General features: G+C 36.3%; 1 pseudogene; it reads left to right on the top strand.

The window, feature by feature from the left end:
* Window positions 1-11,473: 11,473 nt before the first annotated feature.
* On the top strand, window positions 11,474-17,509 carry LOC114258450 (7-deoxyloganetic acid glucosyltransferase pseudogene; annotated as a pseudogene).
* The last annotated feature ends 9,832 nt before the right edge of the window (window positions 17,510-27,341 follow it).

Genomic DNA, 27,341 nt, shown 5'->3' with positions numbered 1-27,341 from the left:
AGATGGTATGTGATCTAACTTGATTAATCTACGTAAAGAGTCAAAATTTACATGACCCAATCTACCATGCCATAAATTAGGGGACTCAAGCATATAAGAAGAAGAAGAAGCTTTCTCATTAATCTTAGGGATAAGTGTCATTACATTCAATTTAAACATACCACCTGACATATGTCCCTTCCCCACATAGACCCCGCCCTTGGTCAACACGACCTTGTCTGATTCAAACACCATGCGGAAGCCATGCTTGCTTAGGAGAGACCCTGGGACAACGTTCTTACGAATGTCTGGCACAAAAAGGACATCGTTCAAAGTCAGTTCTTTTCCTGAAGTCATCTTCAGGATCACCTTGCCTTTACCCTCAACAGCTGAGGTTGCAGAGTTTCCCATAAACAATTTCTCCCCATTTGAAACCGGTTCGAAAGTTGTGAACATTCTTTTCTCTGCACAAATATGGCGAGTGGCCCCAGTGTCCACCCACTACTCCCTCGGGTTTGGCCCCACCATGTTCACTTCTGACACGACGGCTGACAGATGCATGTCGTCCACATCGTGTGACAATTCTTTCATTTCAGCCATATGTGCCCGGTTTTTGTGTTGGGCAGGGTTTTTCTTGTAGGGCTTCTTTTTCAGACAATCAATTGCCCGATTGTCACGCCCCAAAATTTGAACAATTAAATATTAAATTAGGACTAAACCCCAATTAATATTCCATCATCCAAATCCTAGGGGTGAAACAAAAAAAACTAAACGCAAACTAAACCATCCACCATAAATTCATAACTAACAAATACCTCCAACATTAAAGTATCAACAACTAGTCCAAACAACTTAAATAAAGTACGGTTACAAACCATGCCAAATTATTCCAATACTAAATTCATAAAAATAAATAAATACATAAACTATTACAACCCTAAGCTCAAGAAAACAAAAGAAATCTAAGAGATATGTCCAAAAACTATAGTTACTTCTCGTCACCACCGTAGCCTTAACTAATCCTGCAAAGGAAGCTCAGCTGCGCTCAAACAGAACGCACCCGAGTTGCCAAGAGACAAAACGGGTCAGTATACAGGTATACTGGTATGAGTACAAGAATTGACACCCACGTGTCCACCAGACACAAACAAAAAGTACATTATTTCTTATCACGGGATAAGACAAGTAGTTCCAACCACATCGAGACGAATGGGTAGTTTCCCGAGATACGGTGGCATTTAGTTTCTTGTCCGTATACAGCGAAATATAAATTGATTATAGTAGACAATATAGAAATAAAAATATGGTGGGTTAGCCCTACATAAAAAGTTAGTAAGACCCACCATCCTGCAAAACAAATAAAGTTAGTATAATTTAATCATAAGTGACTTGTTGAAACAAATATAAAATTACACCGTTTCATACTTAAATAATTCGAATTGATCAAAACTTAAAGAACGAAAGTTGTACAGAATCAAATTTCCTAAAAGACAGCGTGAACGAATTTAACCGAAACTGAACAGGTTAAGAGAAAAACTTGATCTAAAAATCAAGACGGAATTCAATCGAAAAATATGAAGCTGAAAACGAACAAAAATTGCCATAAGATGATTTTTTCCGAAAAAGTTCAAAACATGAAAAGTGTGCAGAATAATGTTTTACTTCAGTTTACGCGAAACCAATAAAAATGAACTCGTTTCGTGGTTAAAACAGCCTATAAAATCTGCATTACCAAAGTGAATCAAACCGACAATAACCAAGGTCATCCGATTATAAGTTCTAATCGATCTTTTTAATAAAAAGCTACAACACAAGAGTTGTCCAAAATCACGTATACATGCCTCTCCTCAAATTTCATAATTTATCAAGATCGTTTACTCTTTTTTTTTTTTTTTTTATCATGTACATAACAGTACCATACACACTATACTAATAAATTCATAATTACATTCTTTGTTCCTTAACTCCACCACTTCGGCCCTCCCCTTCCGGCCTACACATATATCCCATGTGCCTCTCGTATACCTAACACCGCTCCGAAGCCAAACTTGCACGGGGATATCGTCCCGAGTTTGACTCACACTCCCCAGATGGTTAGCATATACGCACGCGCGAAAATCAAAGCACTCGTCTACTCATGAGAACGAGGCAACAATATATATATACACAACATCTCACACATGAGAATAAACATAACAATGCCGAGCCTAAGACATTCAAATAAATCTCATAATCCTCACTTTTTTTTATACACTCTTTCTCACCATCACTCAAATAAAACAACAATCCACGGAGTCATGGTGGAGTATAAGGAATTTATCTATAGGTTCTTAATTAATTTTAATTTCATATGACCATGAGTGTAATTACAACCATAAAATAAATCCATATAAAACCCTAAATATGGCATATACAACTAATCAAAATAATTAAAATCAATCCATCATCTACATGCAAATACAAAATCAATCCAACATCAAATAAAAATAAACAAATAAAAATAACGAATCAATCCATCCTCTAACCAATATCTATGGATTGTAAGTTTATTTTAATTTTATATAATCATGAGTGTGATTACAATCATAAAATCAATCCATATAAAAACACTAAACCTTGCATATACAACTAATCAAAATAATTAAAATCAATCAATCATCTAAAAACCCTAAACCTTACATAAACAACTAATCAAAATAATTAAAATTAATCAATCATCTATAAACCCTAAACCTTACATACACAACTAAACAAAATAATTAAAATCAATCAGTTATCTAAGAACCCTAAACTTTACATACACCACTAATCAAAATAATTAAAATTAATCTATCATCTTTATGTAAACACAAAATCAAACTAATATCAAACAAATAGATAAAAACAAGAATTAAACATAAATCAAGGGAAATGGGTTTTGTACTCACAATTATTTTTGAAGATCAAAGAATCACTCAAAGAATTAATAAAGTCACCCAAAATAAAACCCTAAACCTTGCATACCCAACTAATGCAAATAATTAAAATCAATCAATCATCCAAAAACTCTAAACCTTACATACACGTCTAATCAAAATAATTAAAAATTAGTCAATCATTTAAAAATTTTAAACCTTACATATCCAACTAATTAAAATAATTACAATCAATTAATTATCTAAAATCTTAGACCTTACATATACATCTAATCAACATAATTAAAATTAATCAATCATCTAAAAATCCTAAACCTTACATATACATCTAATCAACATAATTAAAATTAATCAATCATCTAAAAATCCTAAACCTTACATACTCAATTAATTAAAATTATTACAATCAATTAATCATCTAAAACCTTAAACCTTACATATACATTTAATCAACATAATTAAAATTAATCAATCACCTAAAAAAAAAAATCCCAAACCTTACATACCTAACTAATTAAAACTATTACAATCAATTAATCATCTAAAAATCCTAAACCTTACATATACGTCTAATCAACATAATTAAAATTAATCAATCACTTAAAAAAATTTCAAACCTTACATACACAACTAATTAAAATTATTACAATCTATTAATCATCTAAAAATCCTAAACCTTACATATACATCTAATCAACATAATTAAAATTAATCAATCATCTAAGAAAATTCCAAACCTTACATACCCAACTAATTAAAATTATTACAATCAATTAATCATCTAAAAATCTTAAACCTTACATATACGTCTAATTAACCTAATTAAAATTAATCAATCATCTAAAAAATTCCAAACCTTACATACCCAACTAATTAAAATTATTACAATCAATTAATCATCTAAGAATCCTAAACCTTACATATACGTCTAATCAACATAATTAAAATTAATCAATAATCTAAAAAATCATAAACCTTACATACCCAATTAATCAAAACAATTAAAATCAATCTGTAATTTTCATATCAATACAAAAATCAAATCAATATTAAATAAATACAAATAAATAAATATAACGAATCAAATATAAACAAAGAAAAGTGGATTTTGTACTCACAATTATTTTTGATGATAGAAACAATATCTAGAAGATTAATTGAACCACCAAAGTAAAACCTTAACCCCCTTTCTTTTTCTTTTTTTTCTTTTTTTTTTCCTTTTTCTTTTTCTTTCTTTTCTTTCCACGCCACACACACTCACACAGAGAGCACTCTTTTGTTTTCTTTTTTTCTTGGATGATCAATCTCCCTCTCTCTCTCTCTCTCGGCCTTGCCGCCGCACTATACTTCTCTTTTCTTTCTTTGTTTATAACCTAATAATTATTATATTATAATATAACCTAATCTCATTCTAACCCTAATAAATTAATATAATATACTATATTATGTAATACACATAATTATCATATAAATATAAAATTAAATATATATATATATATATAAAATGCCTCTTTTTTTTATAACAAAAATAAATATATAAATATATGAATTAATTGAATAACACAATAAATTTATTAATTACAACCTTAAATTCGTTAAATATCACATTAACTAAACAACACATTAAATTCTCATGTAAACCGCACAATTAATAAAGCCAAATATAAAATAAGATAATAAAAATAATAAGTAATGACTTAAGAAAATTAGGGCCGCTACACCGATGCCCGTCACTTCCACAGTTGAAGCATTTGCCATTGAACCTAAAAGTAGGCTCCTTTGCCTTGTAGGTTGGCCTTTTGGAGATTCCTCTTCTAGCCCCCAACTTTGAGCTTTTGCCTGTCGGTAGTTTTTTCCTCACCCCCGAGGACTCGCCATGCTCAACCATGTTGGCTTTGACAATGGAGGTACTTCCTCATTTCTTCATGTTGTCCTCTTCAATCCGGAGCCTGACAACGAGCTCTTCGACTGTCATCTCCTTTCGTTTGTGCTTCAAGTAGTTCTTGAAGTTTTTCTAGCCATTAGACAACTTCTCAATCAAAGCAGCTGCCTAGAATGACTCACTTAGGACCATCCCTTCTGCATGTATCTCGTGCAGAATCACTTGGAACTCTTGGACTTGACTCAGGACAGTTTTAGAGTCCACCATCTTGAAGTCCAGGAACCAGTCGATGATAAATTTCTTTACCCCAGCATCCTCGGTCTTGTACTTTTTGTCCAAGGCATCCCACAACTCCTTAGCCGATTTCTTGGCATAGAACACGTTGAAAAGCGGATCCGTCAAGCCATTCAGAATGTAATTCCGGCATAAGAAGTCTGCTTGTTTCCAAACGTCCAGAGCCATGAGCTTTTGTTTATCTTGCTCATTCTCCTCTACGGCTAGTACATCTTCACTCAGAAACCTCGCAAGGCTTAAAGTAGTCAAATAAAACAGCATCTTCTGCTGCCATCTCCTGAAATTCACTCCCGTGAACTTCTCCGGGCGCTCGTGACGATTGAGTGGTCCTCCCGGAACAGCCGGAGTAACAACAGGAGGATTGACCACAGAGGTCACAGCAGGGGTTGGCAAGCCAGTCGCCCCGGGGTTCGGATCCCCACCAACATTAGCAGTAGCAATAGCAGCATCAGAGACAGTTACCATTTCTAAAAAATTACAGCCGAATTTTCACTATTCTGTATTTCCAGAAATCAAACTTAACACTAGAAAATCCCACAACTGGAAATTTAATTCAAAACTAATCTCACCACGCAACCTAGAATCGAACATGGTCAGGAAAGTTTCCAAGAAGACTGGAGGGGTCACACCGGTTTCACTTAAAACCCAGTTAACCTCAGACAAAACTTTCAAGAGCATGTTGACTCCTAATCCATGGGAAACAACTTTAAGAATTAAAATTTTCAAGGGATGAATTAGGTTAAACACACCAAGTTCCAAACTGTACAAGCAATTACAACAAAATTGCTACAATAATTACAAACAAATAAAACGTGCTTTACATATTGGTGAATAACCACAAATGAACACTCAAGCAAACAATTGCTTCAAATATTTAGTCCAAATTAATCATTTTTCCCATTTCCATAGGTATTTCTGCAATAAAGAGTTAGAAGCAAAATACAACAAAACCTCCCTCAGCTTTTCTTTGCTTTTGGCAAAGTAGTGATTGAAGGGGAGGGTACTAGCTAACAAACTAATAAATAACTGGAAGTAAAGATTAAAACCAACCCTTAAGTTACACATCTAGAATTTAAACTAAAAAAAAACTGTAAAAAATTAATTACATAATAAACATGTAATTAACTATATAAGTTACAGACCTAAATTAAATATAATTAAACCATATTTTAAATTGGTAAAGGTTACATATGAACTTATGGTACACTTAAACATGTAATTAATTGAGGCAAGTTACAAACATTTTATAACTCCTAAATACTTAAATCACATTACTAGGCAAGAATTGCAAATGACATGATTAACATGCAAATAATTTTAGAAAAATTAACATGAATTTAAATATAGGCAAGTTATAAACTTTACAACTCCACACCTAAATTAAAGATTAATAGGTACAAGTTACATGAAAAATTTACTACCTAATAGACATGCTAGAAATGTAAATTACACTAAAAATTAAACCCGAATGAATATGTAATTTATATTGTAAACTAGAAGCATGTAAATCTAGAAATACAAGGCATGAACCGGTACACCATAAATTAATAAATTAATTAGAAAATATAGTGAATTAACGTTGCACCAATAGAACTCTTCTTCCCTATTGAAAACAGTGGCCTATTCCATGCCATGGGAAGACCAAACAGTAGCATACACAAAATGACAAAATCAAAAGCTTAACCCTGTGTACATGCATCTAATAAACCAATTAACTTGCTAGTACTACCAGTGGCCAATTACATGCAAAATTATTACACACACCTATGAATCTATTAATCTAATTCTATGATAAACGTCAAATCTATTTTAAGCTTGTTGGGAAAAACTACTCACATTACATAATTTCACATTGCATATCGCAAAATTATGAGATGAACAAAACAAACCTTCAATCCCAAGAAAAATAACATGCTGAATAAAATACAGATAAAATATAAAATGGTTAAATGAAGCAAACCGAAGCCTGTGTGATACCACAGTCTCCTTAAAATAGATTCGCCGCCTCACCGTTGGGTGCTGGAGGTGCGCCGGCGTCTACTTCCCAAGATACGACGGTTTTTACCAGCTACAACAGAAGCACCTTCTGATTAGCTTAGCGAACGGACAACGGCAGCACTCTCTCTCAGGAAGAAAATTATAAGAGAAGTAGACTGACAGTGTATGGATATCAAGGAAAATTTTTATATCTCTTTTCAAGGAATAGGGCCTCCTTTTATATACCATGGGGGAGAGGGGAGGAGCCTCTAGCCATCAAGACTGGCAACTAATGCTAGCAAAACTGCCCAATTAATTTTGTAAAACTAATAAACCTTAAATGTGTGAGTTATATACACATTTATGAGATAATTTCTTATTCAATTATTTTTCTTCAACACATAACACGAGTGATATGCTAGTTCATTGTTAGGAGAAAGTGCAAATCCTCGAAAGGTACTCATTGCAGATCAATTCAATTGTAATTTTTTTTTTTTTTTTTTGGTAACTTTACGGGTAAACAAAATCTTCCTATTATTTTGTCTTTTTCCTCACTTTGTTAACTTATTGCACGTCACCCACCTATGGCGCATAAATTATATAAATTCACACAATTGAATTTCTTTATTTTAGTAATTCACAATCTGATAAGCTTTCCAATTTTTATTTTTTTTAATTATTTCTTTTAAAAAATGTGGATTATTTGTTTTATTTTATTTTATTTTAAGCGGAGGCTAGATTTATGGTTCCCTGTTCTCTCTTTATGAATTTCTTTTTTTTTTTTTTTTTTTATTATGACGAGGGAGTTCCCTTTCTCTTAAATTCTTTATTATTTTATCTAGAATACCAGACCTATCTCACTCTCGAACCATTTATTTATTTTTCTGGATTTATTTTATTATTTTATGTATTGTTCTTTAATTGTGCTTAGACGTACAATTTTTTAAAAGTCTTCAAATTGTACAATTATATGTAGAATTTTAAATGTTGTTAAATGTCACTAATTTTTCGCTTACTGCATGACGACGTTAAATATTATTAAACTCTTGAATTTTATTTTATTTAGTTTATTTAAATATTTTTACATCATTGAATTGGGATTCATTTTAACCTGTGTAATAAATTTTTTTTGAGACATTTAAACATAAATCCTAATTTATGAAGTTATGTTCTATTAAGTTTTAATTAAGATTTTTTGAACTTTTAAGTCCAATTAAAATTTTAATAGCCGGAATTACCCTTCAAATAATGATTGTTCATTATTTATAATTATCTATAAAAGAATATGATGATTTGACATTTATTTTAATTTTTAAAACTTTAAAGATTCGTTTAGAATGTGAGTTGGCTTTTTAGTTTTTAGTTTTTTGACTATTTTAACTTGAGGCTAAAAAGTTTCGTTTGGAATAGAAATTTTTTTTGACTTTTTTGACTTTTGTGAGAGAAAAAATAAAATGATTATGGTTTAGATGTGATATTTTATCTTATTGGGATAAAAAACCTATTTTGCCTTTTTGTGACTATTTTAGCCAAAACATCTCATTTTAGCCTATGTCAAACGAAGGTGAAAACATCAACTTTTAATTTGAAAAAACTAAAAAAAAATTATCTGCAAAAAAAAAAAAATGATAAATATTTTTTTTTGAAAAAAATTGAATTATATTTTTGTGCAAAATTGAAAATTTTGTGTCTATAAAGGAGTATGATGATAGAACATTGACGTGCAAAATTGAAAAAAAAAAATTATAATGAAAAAACTTATAATGTTATCAGTTTTAAAACTAGGAAAAACTGATAATATTTTCAATTTTATTGGATAGTTGAATCAAACCAATAAGTAGAAAGACAAAAATGTTTAATCTCATACTCTCTCTTTTTTTATCAGTTAGTGAAACAATTATTTAAAACATTACTATGCAAAATTGATAATGTTCTTAATTCTAAAAATTAAAAAAAAAAATGATAATATTCTTAATTTATTAAGTAGGACTTATTGGTTCAAAAAATCTTAGATATGACCTGAACTACCATAATATTTATAGATAGAACTTTTAGATAATTAACTCATTAATAAATGATTTTGTATTTTTATAATATCATTGTAACATATTCACGTAATATTGTTGATCAATAAAATCACTCAAAGTATGATGGGTTTCCCTTCATTCCTATCTCACTTTCGCAACCAAGTAGGCGATATAAATAAAATTCATACAAAAAATTTGATAAAATGACGTGATAAATTTCATTATTGTAAATAAATTTATCTTTAATGATATTTTATTTTGAAGTAAAAAGCTTATAATGAGTCACATTATTATGTATGAATTTTTTTATTTGTATAACGTTACTTATTATAAAAATTAAAGTGAAATTTTAATGAAAGTGTACAAATGTTAAAAAAAAAAAAAAAAAAAATTATCACCTATGATATACCTAATAAGTTCCCTCAAATTTATTAATATCAAAAGAATCAAATTATGGCATTTAAGAAAATAGGTGTAATTAATAAATAAAAAAAAGGCTCTTCGCTAAATTTAATATCCGATCATCATAATTTTTTAATGAATATTCTACTAAATAAATTCTAAAAAGTGAACGATTCAGATTATTGAAATCGATTTCAAAATAGACCTACTAAATCCAAATACCCCTCAAATTAAGATTATCAACTTAAAAGAAACCTAACCCTTTTAGTAACATGTGATTGCTAATTAATTTGATCCACTAGTTCGCTAATTGTAGAAATTCCCAATATTGTACACAATATGTGTGAGACTTGTAGTTGCTTATGAGTCACTTGTTTTAGGGCAGCTCCTGCCGAAGAGAAAAAAATCAAACCAAACACACTGATTACTAGCTTGCTCGGACTTACTGTTTAGCTTCATCCAAGGGGAGAGCTACTTGAAACCACAGTCCGGGGACGAGCAACAATCATACTTTGAGAAACACCCAACTAGGCCATTCCTCGTTCAATAAGTAAACTGGGCATTGAAAGAGGGAGAGCACCCCTTCTAGTTCGAAGATCCGAGGCCTCCGGAGAACCATGACCACACTGTTTTCTTTGGATGATCGTGCTCTTCTTTGTTTATAATAGAAAATTTCATTATAATATTTAAAGGTAGATATAATAATTTTTTTTTTAATTTAAAATAATTATAAATCTATATTTTTATTTCATAACCATTAGATATGTAGCCAAAAGTAAGGGTGTACGTAGTGTGATTTCAATTGGTTAGTTGATTGAACAATAAACAAATATCAAATATTTACATAATATATAATATAAATATGTATAATATTTTTTTTATATATATAACACTAATTTGTAACAAATTTTACATCTTAAATCTCTCTTTTATTTTGATATTTTATTAAAGGTAAAAAAATATATGTTAAATATAGTGAAGCAGGCTGATTTCAAATATGAATTACAAATTTTAAATCGCTTATCAAATTAATTCACAATTAGCAATTGAATCAGTGTACATTGGATAGCTTTAACGAATTAGACCGTATTTTGCAGTGAAAAAGGATCAAAATCCATCCTTGGATGAGCATTATTTTGTAAAGAGAGAGCATAGACCGACTATAATAAGATGGATACATTCTTACTGGCAAGTCTGGATCTGAGTTTTGAGGGGTGCAGTGCAACCAGAAATCGAACCCACAAACCCAATCAATGGATGAAAGCTCACCCCCTCCACACATACTCATCTTCCCCTTCCCCTTGCCCCTAATTTTGAGCATAAACTTCTAATTCTGATGGAGTTGTTATTATAATTATTTTTTCACAATTTTTGTTCACGTAGATGATAATTTGGATGCCGCATTTAAGGGGAAATTATTAAATATTTTCAGAATATTCTCTAACTAATCATCATTCAATATGTTCCTTATATTTCCCAATCACTCAACACAATATCCCACCTGCCCACCTTCTCCACCAATCATAATATTATGGAATACCACGCGTCCATATTCCCGAATTACTTAATAATTATCCTTATTTAAGGTTGTTCCTAGCATGGAAAGCATTCTCTGCCGCCGTGATCTACCGAAATCAAGATCCCCTCCTTGCATTTCCTACTTGCAGGGTCATTGGGCCCACTTTTAGGCCCAATTTTGATAATTTGAACCGTTCATATTTTAAGATTTGTTCAGTATATCATACCTGTAAAAAATCAAGTTGATCGGATATCAGAAAGCATGTGTTCGGAAAACAGTTTATTAAATTCTTTAAAAAAACAGTTTTTAGTTCGAGTTTTCCGATCACATGCTTTCTGATATCCGATCAACTTAGATTTTTTTATAGGTATGATATACTGAACAAATTTTAAAATATGAACGGTTCAGATTATCAAAATTGAGCCTAAAAGTGAGATCCATAGCCCTACAAATAGAAAATGCATGGAGGGGATCCTGATTCGATCTACCAAGCTTCTGTCGTTCTAGAGACCTGGATGACCCTAGCATGAAACTCATTGTGAAGGAAGTCGAACAAGTTCCACTAGGCTTTGGGCTCATACTCAACACGTTTGAAGAGCCAGAAGAACCCATACTCTCTCACATACGATCTCTGTCCAAATCTCTATCCCGTCGGTCCACTCCATGCCCACCTGAAGACAAGACTCGGGGCAGCAGAACCGGAACCACGACTGCCACTGGCCTCCTCAAACAGTCCATGGCAAGAAGATAGAATCTGCATGACGTGGCTTGATACGCAGCCTCCTAAATCTGTGATCTACGTTACCATTGGAAGCCTTGCCATGATGACTAGTGACCAAGGGATGGAGTTAGCACGGTTTGGTAAATAGCGGGCAACGATTCTTGTGGGTTAGATGAACGAATTCCATACCTGACAGAGAATGGGAGGGTCAGATTCTGAATGAGGTCTTGGAGGCTACGGCGGAGAGAGGGTGGTTGGTGAGTTGGGCCCCGTAGGAGGAGGTCTTGGCTCACCCTGCTGTTGGTAGATTTTTGACTCATAATGGATGCAACTCGACTTTAAAGGGTATGGTGGAGGGTCTGCCAATGGTTTACTGGCCTCACTTTGTGGACCAGCAAGTGAATAGTAGGTTTGTGAGTAAGATGTGGAAGCTTGGGGTCAACAAGAAAGATACTTGTGATCAAGCTGTGATTGAGAGGATGATCAAGAATGTTATGGATGGGAGGAGGGATTGTAAGAATTTTTCCTGAATATAGTTTAATATGGCTTATACATGATTATATTAGATTTATCTCTATAGTCTTCTATGCATTATGTATATGTAGGTGCATTCATCAATGATTAGTCACCATCTAATTTATGTACATGTATTTTGCTTAATGAGATGAATATAATATAATCATGTATAAGCCACATTAAGCCATATTCAGGAAAAATTCTTACAATCTCTCACTTGGCTTGCATGATTATATTATGTCATTAGATTATCATAATATGGCCAATGTTCTCCCACTAGAAGATTACACCATTACCATTAGATTCTGTTCAATAAAATTATTAGCACCAAATCATTGTAGTCAGTGATTTACACATTGATCAAGATTGTAAAATGGTTATAGTGTTAATATTTTCCATCAACATGAATAAGTGAATCTTAAATCATAGATATGACATTAGCAATATAATGATGATTACTGCTAATTCATCTATAACGGTCTTGTTATTTATATCTTCTTCTAAATTGTGCACAAATATGAAGAATAAAAACAACAAACATAATTATTACTAACATAAGATGATTATAACATAACATTTATCACAACCATAATACACTCATTTCAAGTCTAAACATGATGAACTTTCTACTAAGCCCATGCACGCAATATGTTCTTGAAAAAGATTAGGTGTGAGACCTTTAGTTAAATAATCTGCCAACATGAATGTAGTGTGAATATGAATGATGGAAACAGTCTGATTCAGAACCCTTTATTTAACAACTAGATACTTGATATCAATATACTTTGATCCTCCTGAAGTTTTGTTATTATTGGAGAACCGAACAGCAGCATCATTATCATAGTAAATTTGTAAGGGCCTCGAAATTGAATCGACAAGTTGTAATCCATATATGAAATTCTTTAGCCATACTGCATGACATGTGGCTTCATAACATGCTATGAACTTTGCCTCCATAGTGGACGAGACAGTCAGAGACTGCTTATGACTCTTCCATGAAATGGGTCCATTAGCAAGCATAAAAATGCACCCAAAAATGGACTTTTGAGTGTCTTTACATCCAGCATAATTAGCATCTGAATAACCAATTACTTCAAGGTTGTCTGTTCTTTGATAAGTAGGCATGTAATCTTTAGTGCCTTGTAAATATCGCAACACTTTCTTAACTGCTTTCTGATGATCAAGTTCGGGATTGCTTTGGTATCGACCAAGCATACCAACTACAAATGCTATGTCAGAACGTATACAAACTTGAGCATACATAATGCTCCCAACTGCAGAGGCATAATGAATTTCTTTCATTTGTTCCCTTTTAAAATTATTTCCGGGACACTAAATTCACTAAATTTATCACCCTTAGCTATAGGGCAACACTACTTGAACAGTTCTGCACGTTGAACTTTTAAGAACCTTTTTGATATAGGCTCTTTGGGACAATCCTAAAATACCACGAGACCTATCTTGGTGAATTTCTATCCCAAGATCTTTTATTTCAAAGTTTCTCATAAGGAATTTCTTTGTCTCATGTATCATTCTCAAATTATTGCTAGCAAGCAATATATCATCAACATATAAAACTATAATGCAAATATTGCTCCCACTAATTTTAAGGTAGACACATTGATCAACCACATTATCCTTAAAATCAAATTTGGTGAGAACTTTATGAAATTTAAAATATCATTGTCGAAATGCCTACGTTAGGCCATATATAGACTTCTTAAGCCTACAAACCATATTTAACTTGCTTTCATCTTGAAAACCTTCAGGTTGATCCATGTAGACCACTTCATGCAAGTCACCATTTAAAAAGGTTGTTTTAATGACCATTTGATGTAACTCTAAATCATAATGAGCTACTAAGGCCATGACTATTCTCAAGGAATCCTTATTAGAAATAGGAGAATAAGTTTCTTTATAGTCCATCCCTTTTCTTTAACTAATCTGACCTTGTATCTTTCAATATTGCCTTTAGGATCACGTTTGGTTTTAAAAACCCATTTGCATCTAAGAATTTTGGCTCCTTTAGGCAATTCTACAAGATCCCAGACATTGTTATCTTTCATGGATTTTAACTCATTTTTCATGGCATTTAACCATTGAGTTGTATTTTTATTTTTCATGGCTTGGGCATAAGAAACAGGATTGTTCTCCAAGCATATATCACACTCATTTAGGTAAACCTCATAGTTATCTGATATGGTTGGTTTCTTCTCTCTTTGTGATCTGCGTAAAGGTTGTTCTGCAACTGGGACAACTTCTTTTTCAATGTGAGAAATCTCTCAAGTACCAACATTATCCACAATAGGTTCAAGTACTTCATTTTCTTGGATAATCGTGGAAGGTGTAAAAGCACGATTTTCGTCCAAAGAAACATTTTTGAGATTCATGCTCCTACTAATGTCTTCATCCTCTAAGAATACAACATTTTTAGTTTCAACAATTCTCGTGTTATGAGTGAGACAATAGAATCTAAAACCCTTTGATCTCTCAGGATATCCAATGAAATAACAACTTATAGTTCTAGGGTCTAATTTCTTTATTTGTGGGTTGAAAATTTTTGCTTCAGTAGGACAACCCCATACATGTAAATAATTCAAATCAAGTTTCCTACCAACCCACAACTCATAAGGAATTACAGGCACAGCCTTACTAGGAACCCTATTAAGAACATGTACAGTAATTTTTAAAGCTTCACCACACAAGAAATTTGGCAAAGAAGAGTTACTCATTATGTTTCTTATCATGTCCAAAAGAGTATGGTTTCGTTGCTTAACTACACCATTTTGCTCAGGTGTACCGGGCATTGTGTAGCTAGCAACAATACCATTCTCAGCTAAAAATAAAGCAAAAGCACTTGAATTTTGACCTGACTCAATGAATCTACCATAATATTCCGCCTCTATTAAATCTTACACTTTTAATTCATCTACTAAGTTGATTTTCAACTTCACCTTTATGAAGTTTGAACATATCCAGTGCTTCTAATTTTTCACAAATAAGGTACACATAAGTATACCTAGAAAAGTCATTAATAAAAGTCATAAAATATTTATGTCTAGAAATAGTTGGAACAGTAAAGGGACTACATATATTAGTATGAATTGTGTCTAATAATTCAGTAGTCCTAGTAGCACACTTTTTCTTTGTCTTTGTGTATTTTCCCTTAATGCAATTCACACAAATACTAAAATCAAAAAAATCAAGTGAACTTAAAATTTTGTCTTTAATAAGATGTTCCATCATTTCTCTTGATATGTGGCCCAAGCGCTTATGCCATAACATGGATGAATTTTCATTCACTCGCTTTCTCTTTTTATTTACCAAGTCATTTACATAAAAGAATAAAAGAGATTGTACATAAGTGGAATCTAAATTCAATGAGTAAAGATTACTATATAAAGTACCAGAACCAATCATATGAGAATTATGGAATAAAGAGACTCCATTGTTTCCAAACTTAAATTCATAACCACATGAATCAAGTTATGAAACATAAATTAGGTTTCTAGTAAAAACAGGAACATAAACTATGTTTACTAAATTTAAAATAAAACCAGAGTCTAAAATTAGATGGAGGATGCCAATAGTTTCAGCGTCCACTTCTATTCCATTCCCGACCATAATGGTTCATTCTCTTTTATTTAGTTTTCGACTTGTATGGTATCCCTGCATGGAATTTGTTATGTGAATACTTGCACCAGTGTCAATCCACCAAGAATTTGGTGGAACATCAATAAAAAAGGATTCATTAGACACAAAGCATTGAGTGTTACCTTTCTTGTCCAGCTAACCTTTAAAACCTAGACAGTTTTTTCTTGTGCGACCTTTCTTTCAACAGAAATGGCATCGAATCTTATTTTCTTCATTAGCCTTGTGAGTTTCATCATTTTCATTCTTCTTCTTCTTTTTCTTCTTCTTACTTTGTCCTTTCTTGAAAATATTTTTGGTTAGACCCAAGGTGGTAAGGTGAACCATATCAGGCTTTTTAGCTTTAAGCCTCTCTTCTTCTTGAACACACATAGCAATTAAGTCGCTCATCTTCCACTTATCTTTCTGCGTATTATAATTGATCTTGAAAGGACCAAATTGCGCAGGAAGAGAAATCATAATGAAATGAACAAGAAAACCTTAAGAAATTTCCATGTTTATTCCCCTTAATTGAGAGACCATGTCATTCATCTTTAAGATATGTTCATGAACACCACTCAAACCATCATATTTCATTGTCATCATTTTAATCATAAAAGTACTAGCAAGGGATTTGGAAGTTCCAATGAATTGTTCTTCAATAGATTTCATATAACCCACTGCACTTTTAGAAGCAGGGATTGCTCCTTGAATTATAGACGTAATTGAGCATTTCATAATCATTAGACTTAAGCGATTAGAGCGTTCCCATTTTTCATATAAAGCCATGTGTTCCTTAGAACTTGTATCATTAGGTTTTGTAGGTGCTAGCTCTCTTAATGCATAGTCTAAATCCATAATTCCCAAAACAATAACAATTTGTTCTTTCTATTCCTTAAAATTAGTTCCACTCAAAATTTCAATACCAGACAAGTAACTAATTGCAGTAGGATTCAATATTGCAAACACATAATATCCATTACATAACTTAATATAATCAAGAAAACTAATTTTCACATGTCATGAATAAAAATAACACCAGAAGTTAAATATATCTAACTGGAAAACATAATTAGTTAGATACGAAATCAAGGTATCCTTCCGTTGGGCCGAATAACAATATATTTTAAAAGATACATTAATCTATCTAATAAGGTTCATTGAATGAATGGATTCTTTGATGGGAAGATTACTAGTATAAATAGTGTAAGGTCCCAATCCACACTCTCTAATACAAAACTCAAGTTGTCACCACAAGAAGGCTCCCATTGCCCACAGAGAGAGAGAGAGAGAGAGAGAGAGAGAGAGAGAAGTGGTTTGAAGATCTTAGACAAATAAAGAACTTAAAGATCAAGGTCTTCTTTTCGAGATTTCTCTTTCTCAAAAGAGGTTTTCATAATATCATGGATCAAGGCATGTATACATTTATTTTGTATAGTAGAAATTCATATAGTTTTCATGTATAGAATTAAATTCTTAACGGCTTTTAGTTTATATTCCGCAAAGTTTTCTATCAGGGATGAGTTCATGGAATCAGTTGATCGAATGGTGAAATTGGCTAGAGAAAGCATTGGTGAAGGGGGGTCGTCATCTTGTAATTTGAAGCGTTTGATTGAGGACTTAAGATTGATGAAAAACAAAACATGACTCGTTCTTAAGTTTGCTTGCAAATTGAATTGTAGTTTTGAAATTAAAAAGTTTGAGTCAAATTTTATGTAAATGAAAGATTGAGACTCATTTCTTGTAAGTGTTTGTAGTCCAATTTCGTTATTGTATTTTGAATTGGGTAGATAAAAGAAAATGAATGTACACTCCGTGTTATTTACCTAATTACTATTTAAGATAAAAAAATTATAATCAATTTTTAAACTTAATAATTTGGCAATCAATTAGGATATTAAAGGTAACACTCCTCTCTCATATTTTCTCTAATCGTCAACCAATCATATCACTTCTACATTATTGGGTCTAAAAAATATATCTAAAAAGTGGGTTTGTATATCATTTTTTTAATATTTTTTTTATAGAGAAAATGACATACAAGGCCACTTTCTAAACCTTTTTTTTAGACCCAATGATGTATAAGTGATATGATTGGTTGATGATTATAGAAGATATGAGAGAAAGAATGTTACCTTAGATATTCTAATTAATTGCCACATCATTGGAGCTTCAAAACTGTGTCTAATTTTTAGACTTGTATAACAATGCCCTTTTTTTAAACATTTTGTACAAAGGTGTAGACATCCCATTTTTGACCGTCCTTAAGACTTGGACGTCATCGTTTGAACACTCGATGATTACCCTTGTTTGTGTTCGTCTTGAGTTCTCGGAGATTTTGGCTACGCGCCTTACCTCGAGACCTCTCGACTTGTCTGTTTTGTGTCTAGTTTTGCACCAAACACTTGTTGTTTTGCTTCTGAGGGTGGGAAGTAGCTTGTAGGCCATCCCCACACCTCACCGGCCATGGCTTGAGGCCACCGGCCTTGTTTCCTTGCCACCGGCCATTGGTGATGGCCGGTCGGCACTATTAATGGTCGGTCGGCATTGTGTTTGGTCGGCCGGCCACTGTTTCTGATCAATCGGCCACTTTTCCTGGCCGAGACCTTTTCTTAAGGGAGCTTGACCCTTTCGAACCCTTTTTTAGCTTCTTGAGGAAGCTTGAACCTTTTTAGCTTCTCCAAGAAGCTTGACCCTTTTGAACCTTTTTTTAGCTTCTTGAGGAAGCTTGAACCTTTTTAGCTTCTCCAAGAAGCTTGACCCTTGTGAACCTTTTTTTAGCTTCTTGAAGAAGCTTGAACCTTTTTAGCTTCTCCAAGAAGCTTGACCCTTTTTTTTGAAGCTTCTTGAAGAAGCTGGAACCTCTTGACCCCTTTGCCTAGCTTCTCTAAGAAGCTTAGCCTTTTTGCTCAAAGCTTCCAAGAGAAGCTTTGCCCCCTTGGTTTCTCTATATAAAGAGAGCCTCTCCTTCCATTTTAGGGGTTAGAAAATCTGATATATAAGATATATATATCACTCTCTCTATATATCTCCCTCTCTCTCTACATTTGGGTGGGTTAAAGGGTCCAAAAGGGTCTAGTTCTTGGCCATTTGAACTACACCTCCTAGCACAACACTTCCATCATCACTTGGAGGTTCTTAGGTCTTATTTTCAGAGGTTGAAGGTTGCATTTTTGGGTCTAGAGGCTGCTGTCCCCTTTTGGCTACAAAGGTAACCCATTTTCCCTCTTTATTCCCCGTTTTTGCACACCCTTTTAGCCTATCTTGCTTGCTGATTTGAGCTTTGTGTATAACATAAAAAAGTTCTGTTTTTTTGTGTTTAAGATACTTCATTAGGACACTTTTGTGTTTGGGGTCGTTTACCCCCTCTTAGGCCTTATTTGGCCCCATTTTGTGCTATTTTTGGTGAACTTCGGGACCACCTTGTTTGGGCCTCCTCACCACTGAAATCTTGAGGGATTTCAGTGGTGAGGATGGTGGTTTAAGGTCCTAAGAAGGAGAGGGGTGACCCTCTCCCTTGTTGCCTTGTTTGTTGCCCTTTTTGGCCTTCCAAAGGGGCTCCTATTTGCATGCTTTCAAACCTTGTTTCAAGCATTTTTCAGTGGGTTTTAGGACCCCCATAAGCCATTTCCAGAGTTGATTTGGTCTTGCTAAATGTCTATCTTGCATGTGATTAATAACTCCTTGCATGGCCCTCTAAAGTAACTCATCATTTTTGCATGCCATGGTTGCGTATCAGTGGTTATTTGGGCCTATTTTCACATGTTTTATTCACTAATTTTTGATGGTTTAGTGAGATTCCATGTGCATCATACACTTGCTTTGTATTCCTCTATTTTGCCTAGAAATGCATCTTGCCTTTGGACCACCATGCTTGCATATTTTAGCTTAGCTTTGTGAAGTTTTTGGTCATGTTTTAACATACTTAAGGTCTGTCTTGGGTCTTTAGATTCACATTTTCCATGTTTAGTATAGCCCCTTTGTATTTTGGCTTGTTGGCCTTAAGTGTGTGAGTATGTAGCATGCTTTATTTGCTTTGTTTTATTGGTTTGGCACCATTTGTAGCATCATTTCAGTCCCTTTGACATGCTTGTATGCTTGCCTTGGACACCTCTTTAATGCTTTCAAAGTTTGTGTAGCATGCTCCATGTTTTGGCATTTGTGCATGCCTTTTGAATTTAGGTCATTTGGATGCCATCTAAGTGATCTTTAGGCCTTGTTTTAATATGCTAAAATTCTGTTTTTAGTCATTTAATTCATGCCATGTGTGGTTGCACTAAGTGTAGTTCAATATTTCTTTGGTGGGCCTTAGGAATTGGACCATATTTGCATGCATGTTTGCATGTCATTTAGCCCTTATTTCATAGCACTATGGCCACTGTTTTGGGCCTAATTAGAGCTGCCCAAATCATGTTTAAGTCAATCTCTTTGTTTGTTGCATGTTCTCCTTGTATATTGTAGCATATTGGTGAGTTGTTGCATGTTTGAAATCACATGATTGAATGAAGTCACATGTTGGCTTACATGCTTGAATGCCTACATTAGCCTTGCACACTTGTTAGTCACATTGCTCTATGCCTTGCATTTCTTGCATGCTCATTTGCATTGCCGTATTGCATGCCTAGTTAACATGCTTAGGCTGCATTGCATTGGCATGCATGCTTGGCCTCTTGACTATCCATGATAGAGGTTAAGTCCCCATTGGTTTGATTGTTTGCATTGCATTTGACATGGAAATGCATAACTTGGTCTCTTGGGCCATCACGCATGGAAATGCGCGATTGATGGTCCGAGAACCAAGGAGCATGTCCCTTTGAGTCACTAACATGATAAGGGACATGATTGGTGCATATATGCCTTGAATTGTATTGCCATGCTTTGCCTTGCCCTCTGTTGCTGTCAATTGCAGATTCTGCAGGAGCTTTCTGCCGACCGGCAGTTCTAAGTGCCGACCGGCAATCCTCCCTCTGCCGATAGCTTCACCAATGGCCGGTGATTACATTCCACTGCCGGTGGGCATTCTACCCAGCCGATGGCATTCCCTAGTATCCAGAGAAGCAATCCTGAGGTTTTGGCAGCCTCCAGAGGAGTAAAGAAAGGAAAACAGAGGCAGCCTATGCATGGCGGTGCACTTCCGAGCAAGACCCGAGCACGCATTGCATCGAGCTCTCCTCCCGAGGTGGTTTACTGTTTTTTCTAGCTTAGTTAGTTTGTCAGCTAATTAGGCAATTTGTAATAATTAATTAGCTTGTAGGTTAATTATCTGTATTATTCTTTTGGTCCCTCCGAGTGAGGGTAAATTTGTAATAAGTGTGGGTGCGTGTGTGCATGTCTTCCAACCCCCACTTCTTTCTCCCTTTTACTTACCTGCTTTTGATGGTTAGTATTAGGACATGTTTACTTTAGCATACCTTATGTTATGCATGCGTGCATCATTCATCAGTATTGCATGCACCAGGCTCGGCGCATCATACTAACTGCATAAGTATTTCAAATCTAACTTGAATACATGCTACTTGCGCATTTTCACATGTCATTTATAGACTAGCCGAGCCTACTCTAATTGCATTCTGTATGTGATGCATTAGGCACTTAACATGAACTGGGATCACGCATGTTTGCTAACTAGTTTATTGTTTTGGCACGGAGTACGATGTAAGTATTTATGCTTTAGCATCTCACATGCGTGTGAATGTTAACATGATAGCATGCTTACCATGTGGCTAGATGCTTATGTGTTAAACTATTTGAATGCCTGTGGATGAACGTTGGATTGTTTGAGTTGGAAAAACTCGTTGAAATCCGTATTTTAGCCTACTTGCGAGTAGCAAATTCCAAAGTATTTTTCCAAAACAAACAGATATGCAATGCTTCTTTCCAAATTAGGCAATCTAGTCTATACTTGTTTGCTGTGCGCATGACATAGTGATTCTAGGTTAATAATTGGAATAAGAACATTTAATGTTTTCAAAAACGGATATCACGGTTAGTAGAGGCCGATCTTCGGATCGGGCGAGAGGGGGTGCTCATAGCTGACCTTCCCCAATCGTACCCAAGTTCCCGAGCCGAGGCAACTTTGGTGATGACGGACACGTGGCCTTCGGCACCGAGTCAGGGTTTCCTAAATCCCCCCATTTTAAATTATTTAGGTGGCGACTCTGTATCTGGCAAAGCAGTCCATGTTTGGCACTTCTTTTCTAAAAATCTGTTTTCTCAAAACGATTTGCCAGATTTGGACTCTTTGGTTCAGATTAAGAACCGTGACACAAATCAAGTCCGAACTGTAGCGGGGTCCCTCGCGGACGTGCTACAGTTTCTAGCGACTCTGCTGGGGATTTAGAGAGCTTGACTCGAACTCGTGATATCCTGTTTTGATTACACTTATGTGTTTCTTTGCATTGCATGTGCATTGGTGCGCTTAGGACACCGTGTTTGCCATCTACCATTCCTGAACGGTTTGCCGGAGGCTTGTCTTGTCAAGGCATGACCATAAGGCTAACCGGTTATGGGCTCTGACAGTATGGGAACACAAACCCCGGTTTTACCGGGGCACCCTTTTTTGACCATTCGACCTAGTGCATATTCGGAATCCATAGTGACCATTCCAAACTAGGACAGGTTGCTCACCCGATGTTAGGTTGTTTGAAACTGCTGTGTGCGTAGTGAAACCCTAGTTCCTGACAAAATAGGACAGGGAAACCCTACCCCAACATAGGGGTGTTTTGGCTCTCTCTTACTTGCTATGTGCTTTTAGAGTGTATCTCTACAAGAATGCATATACCAGTTTGCAAGTCTGGGCATCAGGCCTGTGGGCATCAGGCCTGTGGGCATCAGCATCAGTATTTGGGGAATCAGTTTTACCCGAGGGTATCAGTTTACAGGCAGATATTTGGGAAACAGTGATCAGTATTGAGTACATTCATCCTAGTATGCTCAAATCCATTCCAGTGAAATTAGGCTGAGATGCTCTCTGTTTTCCCTTTTGCTAGGTAGTCCTGGAACCATAGCTTCAGAAGGCTCCGATATCCCCCGAGGTTCATCGGACTTGTGCTGATAGACTTTGTCAGGTCAAAGATTCAGTTCAAGGGTAATCAGGGCCAGAGAAGGCTAGTCAGGCACAGACCACTAGTGCAACAGCTACCAGATCAGTGATCTTTGAACAGTCGGGCTGAGATTTCCGAGCCTATTGCCGACACAGACATACCGGTTGCTCAGTTAGATTAGAACAGTATGTCGAGTCTGGAAGAGATGGTGCACCAACTCCAGGATAGTATGAAAGCCATGCAGCAAGACACTGTCCGTCAAGCAGAATTCGCCAAACAACAGGCTGTGGTCATAGCCCAACAGGCAGAGACAATTGCCAGATTGGAGGAGCAAACTGGAGTATCTACTTCACACCAGGCTTCTCCCCCACCAAGAGTTCCCGTACTCGGGGAGGCAACCCACGTCCAGGATGATACGGACATTCCAGTCGGGCCAACTCCACCCCCAGTTCTACCCCAGCTATCTAAGACACCCATCAACTTACCGGACTCCCCTTTTGAGTTAGAGACAGATCCAACGGCGCTAAAGATGAGCAAGCTTGAAAGGTTGTTCAAGAAGGCTCAAGGCATGAAATCCATTCCTGACATTGAAGATGGGTATACAGACTCGGCTGTAACGCTGTCGGACAGATTTAAGATGCCGCACATCGACCGATTTGATGGATCTGGGGATCCCATGGTACATTTGCGGTTGTTTTCGGACATACTAAGGCCGATGGGCCTCACCAGATTACAGAAGCTATCACTGTTTGGCTGGACCCTGTCTGGGATAGCCGCAATCTGGCATGCGAAATTGGAGAACTCTGTGAAACAGAATTGGGAAGAGATGGCTGAGGCCTTCAGTGATCAATACTCTTATAACGCACAGATTGAGGTCACAACTCGTGATCTTGAAGTCACCCGCCAAGAGCCAAAGGAGGGTTTTTTAGAGTTTGTGGCGAGGTGGAGAGCAAAGGCCTCGGTGATGGCTATAAGGCCTTCCGACAAAGACCAGATAAGGATGGTTGTGCGCAACCTCCAACCCAAACTGATGCAGAAAATGATTGTGCTCCCCTTCCCTACCTTTTCAGATCTGCATGAGATGGGGGTACAGATCGAGGACGCCATGAAGCAGGGCCTTATTGATCAGGAGAAAGAGCAGCCCAGGAGGGCGTTTACTCGTAGTTTGAATGCGACCACCAGCAGTGATGCAGCTGCTAGGACTTCTGAAGTGGGCGTGGTCGCCACCACCACACCGAGAGAAGCCACCCCCTTTGTTGGTGCATCCACTTCAAACCCCCGAACTTCGGACTATCTACCCCGAGGCAAGAGGGTTTTCACCCCACTTTTTATGCCTTTGTCTAAAGCCCTGGGGGTCCTACTCAGGAAAGGACATCTGAAACCGTTGGAACAACGGCCTCTACCCGATCCTCTCCCTCCAAAGCATGACCTGACTAAGTACTGTGCTTTTCATCAACAAACCGGTCATGACACTGACAGCTGCATCCGTCTCCGCCACGAGATACAAAATTTGACTGACAGCAAGGTCATTCCCGCACCAGGTCCTGCAAAGTCTATCGACATTTAATCAGTGGACTTGTGGGGGATAATGTGATGTGATCGAGGGATGAACCACCTGCGGGCGGCGCTCAGTTTACTCCGGATGTGGCGTATGGCATGCACTGTTTTGAGCATTTGTGAATGCTGGGTTTTGTACGTTCTGGCTTGGGTATTGAGTCAATTCTGTTATTTTGAGTCTGTCTCTTTGAGTTAGTCTTTTCATATCGAGTCAGTCCTGTTGAGTCTGTCTCGTTGTATTGAGTCAGTCGGGCATGTCTTGTTGTATCGAGTCAATCCTGTTTTGTTAAGAGTCGGGTGATTCCGGGGGTGTTACCTCGAACATCACTATCTTGTTTTGTGTTTGTCTTTTTGCTTTCTTTTGAGTCTGTTTCTGCCTTGGAGCCAGTTATGCCAACAGATTTGAATGGAACAGCGGTGATTTTCACACTCTTGTGTTTGCTTCTGCCGTGTGCCAGTTGTGCCAGAAGTTTGAATGAAATGACAATGCTCTTCCCCTGCCTTTTCTGTGCCTTTGAAGTCATTGTAATGACCTAAGTTTTTCAAAACTTTTTTTCGAAACATTGTGATAAAAACGACGAGGAAGGAATTCCTCAGGTTTTGCAAAACTTGATCAATTGAGAGAAAGAGAGGCATGCTAAGCCCTTAATGAATGAAATCATGTTTGTTAACGTGAGTACGGAGAAGGATCCTGGCTTGATCCAGATTGGTCCTACACTGTCTTCAGCACGAGCGATTTGTCGCTTTCTTAAAAGATTTCAAAAACTATTTTGCGCGGTCCTGTGAAGACTTGTGTGGAATCGCTCTTGAGATTGTGCAGCCTAGGATCACTCTCAGCCTCAAGATTCAATCCATTTGTTTTCGAACCTTGAACCCATGCAGAACGTTCAATGGTCAACCGCCATGTGAGGCCTGTGTGGCCAGATTCAAAGCAGCCCTCGAACAAGAGGCAAGAAAGTCAGATCAAGAAGATCAGATTTCATCAGAAGAGGCTTGCGAAGCTAGAACAAAAGCACCCCTCGAACTAGGGGCAAAAATGTCCGATATGCTCGGAGAGCCGAAGATGGATCCTTCAGTAAATCAATGCAACGGCCACTCTCCTGGATACGGATGGCTACAAAACCCTAAAACCATTTGGCATGGACTTGTTACACTTTTACCCTTTGAGAGGCTTGCTGGGCCGAAAACCCGGAAGGGCGACTCAGGCAAAAGTTAGAGCAAAAGAAAAATACAAAAAAAAAAACAAAAAAAAATGCAAAAGAAAAGAAAAAAAAAAGAAAGAAAAAAAAATGCAAAAAAAATAGAGAAGAGAAAAAGAAATGAAAAAAATTGAAAAGAAAAGAAGAACAAAGCTCGCAAGGTCGAAAACCCGCAACGAGCGCCTTGGCAAAAGTTAGAGCCTAAAAGGAGAGGTTAATACCCGAGTGTACCTTACACTAGAACTACGTAAGGCTTGATTCCCATGGTTGGGATACGTAGGCAATTTCATTCTGAAGTCCAGCCACAAACACCTCTAAAATTGATTGTGTCCATGTAATGGTTTTGATTGTCTTTGCCTTCTCTGTATCCGAGAGTTCGGTTGTGATCGTCACTCTGAGGATTGATTGCAATGCGCTGCGGTGCCATTCAGACAAGGGGCAACTTTCCATTGCCATTCAATGCACCGCGGTGCCATTCAAACAAGGGGCAACTTTCCGTTGCCATTCAATGCGCTGCGGTGCCGTTCACACAAGGGGCAACTTTCCGTTGCCATGCAGCTCTCTTCGAGAAAGGGGGCAATTTTCCTCCAAATCCGAGGTTGTGCGTCTCAAGAGTAAGTTCCGTGCTTGTTGAGCAGTGGCTGTTTGCAAAAACAATTTTTGAGAATTTTTACGGAGGTTGACTGATCTCTCAAAAATTATTCCATCTTTTCCAAAACTGGACCATTTCTTGGACCCAAAAAGGGAAAATTTTCAGTGTTCATAACCTAACTTGCATGATAAAAATCGAACAAGTATGTTAATCTAACTCTCATATTGGTCAAGATTGTTTTAGTAGAAAGCAAAAACAAAAAATGGTCAAAATGATGAAATAGGGGCACAGTTGAGTCAGGTGTTCTGTCTTTCTCCCGTTGTCAACATACTTGCCAGAAAGGGCACTCTACTTGCCGAAAGGGCACCGTATCCGCCAGAAAAAGGCACCACTGAAGCTGACCGCAAAAGAGCAGAAAGCTCTCACATCCTCCAAGCAACGAGGTATCAAGCCAAGTGCAAAGCACGAACCGGAATGGGACAAGATATCCCATTCCCTCCTCTAAGCAGATCTAATCACGTCCAAACTCCCCAGCAGAGCATCGTCAATCGATGTCAGCTGCAGATTTGCTACACACCCAATTGTAGCGCAGCCCCTCTGTGGAAGAAATTCACTGTTGTGAACAAGAATCAAAAGCTGGTAGAATACCAGGGGCAAAGGCCCACGACTTCCTGTTTATCCATCAACCGCCCAGGGGAGGGATTGAAAAAAACGAGAGATTGAAGAATAGAGAGATGTGCGATGAGAGAAAAAGTGAGAAAAGGACTTTTTCAGAAAAATAGAGCTTGAGGGCCGAGTGATGTGAGGATCACAAGTGAGGAAGGGTGGGAAACAATACCCGGTGAAATAGGCTCCCTGTGCACGTCTGTGTGTCGTGTCTTTTGTTTTGTTTGTCTTGATTCTTGCTTTGAGTCGTTCCGAGCGTGTCTCGATGTGTTTAGGTTGTTTACCTTTTGTTTTTCGTTGTTGAGTCGTAGTGCACTGTGTTCAGTCGTAGGCTCAATACCCGGTTAAGAACTCATTTCTTAACTTCAAAAATAAAATCGCTTTGTGCTTAGAGTGCTGTGCCATTCTTCACGTTTGTGCAA

The sequence above is a fragment of the Camellia sinensis genome, chromosome 1 (assembly GCF_055761805.1).
Source record: "Camellia sinensis isolate YWXY chromosome 1, ASM5576180v1, whole genome shotgun sequence".
Lineage (NCBI taxonomy): Eukaryota > Viridiplantae > Streptophyta > Magnoliopsida > Ericales > Theaceae > Camellia > Camellia sinensis.
Note: the sequence above shows the minus strand (reverse complement) of the source record. Positions and strands in the feature narration are given on the sequence as shown.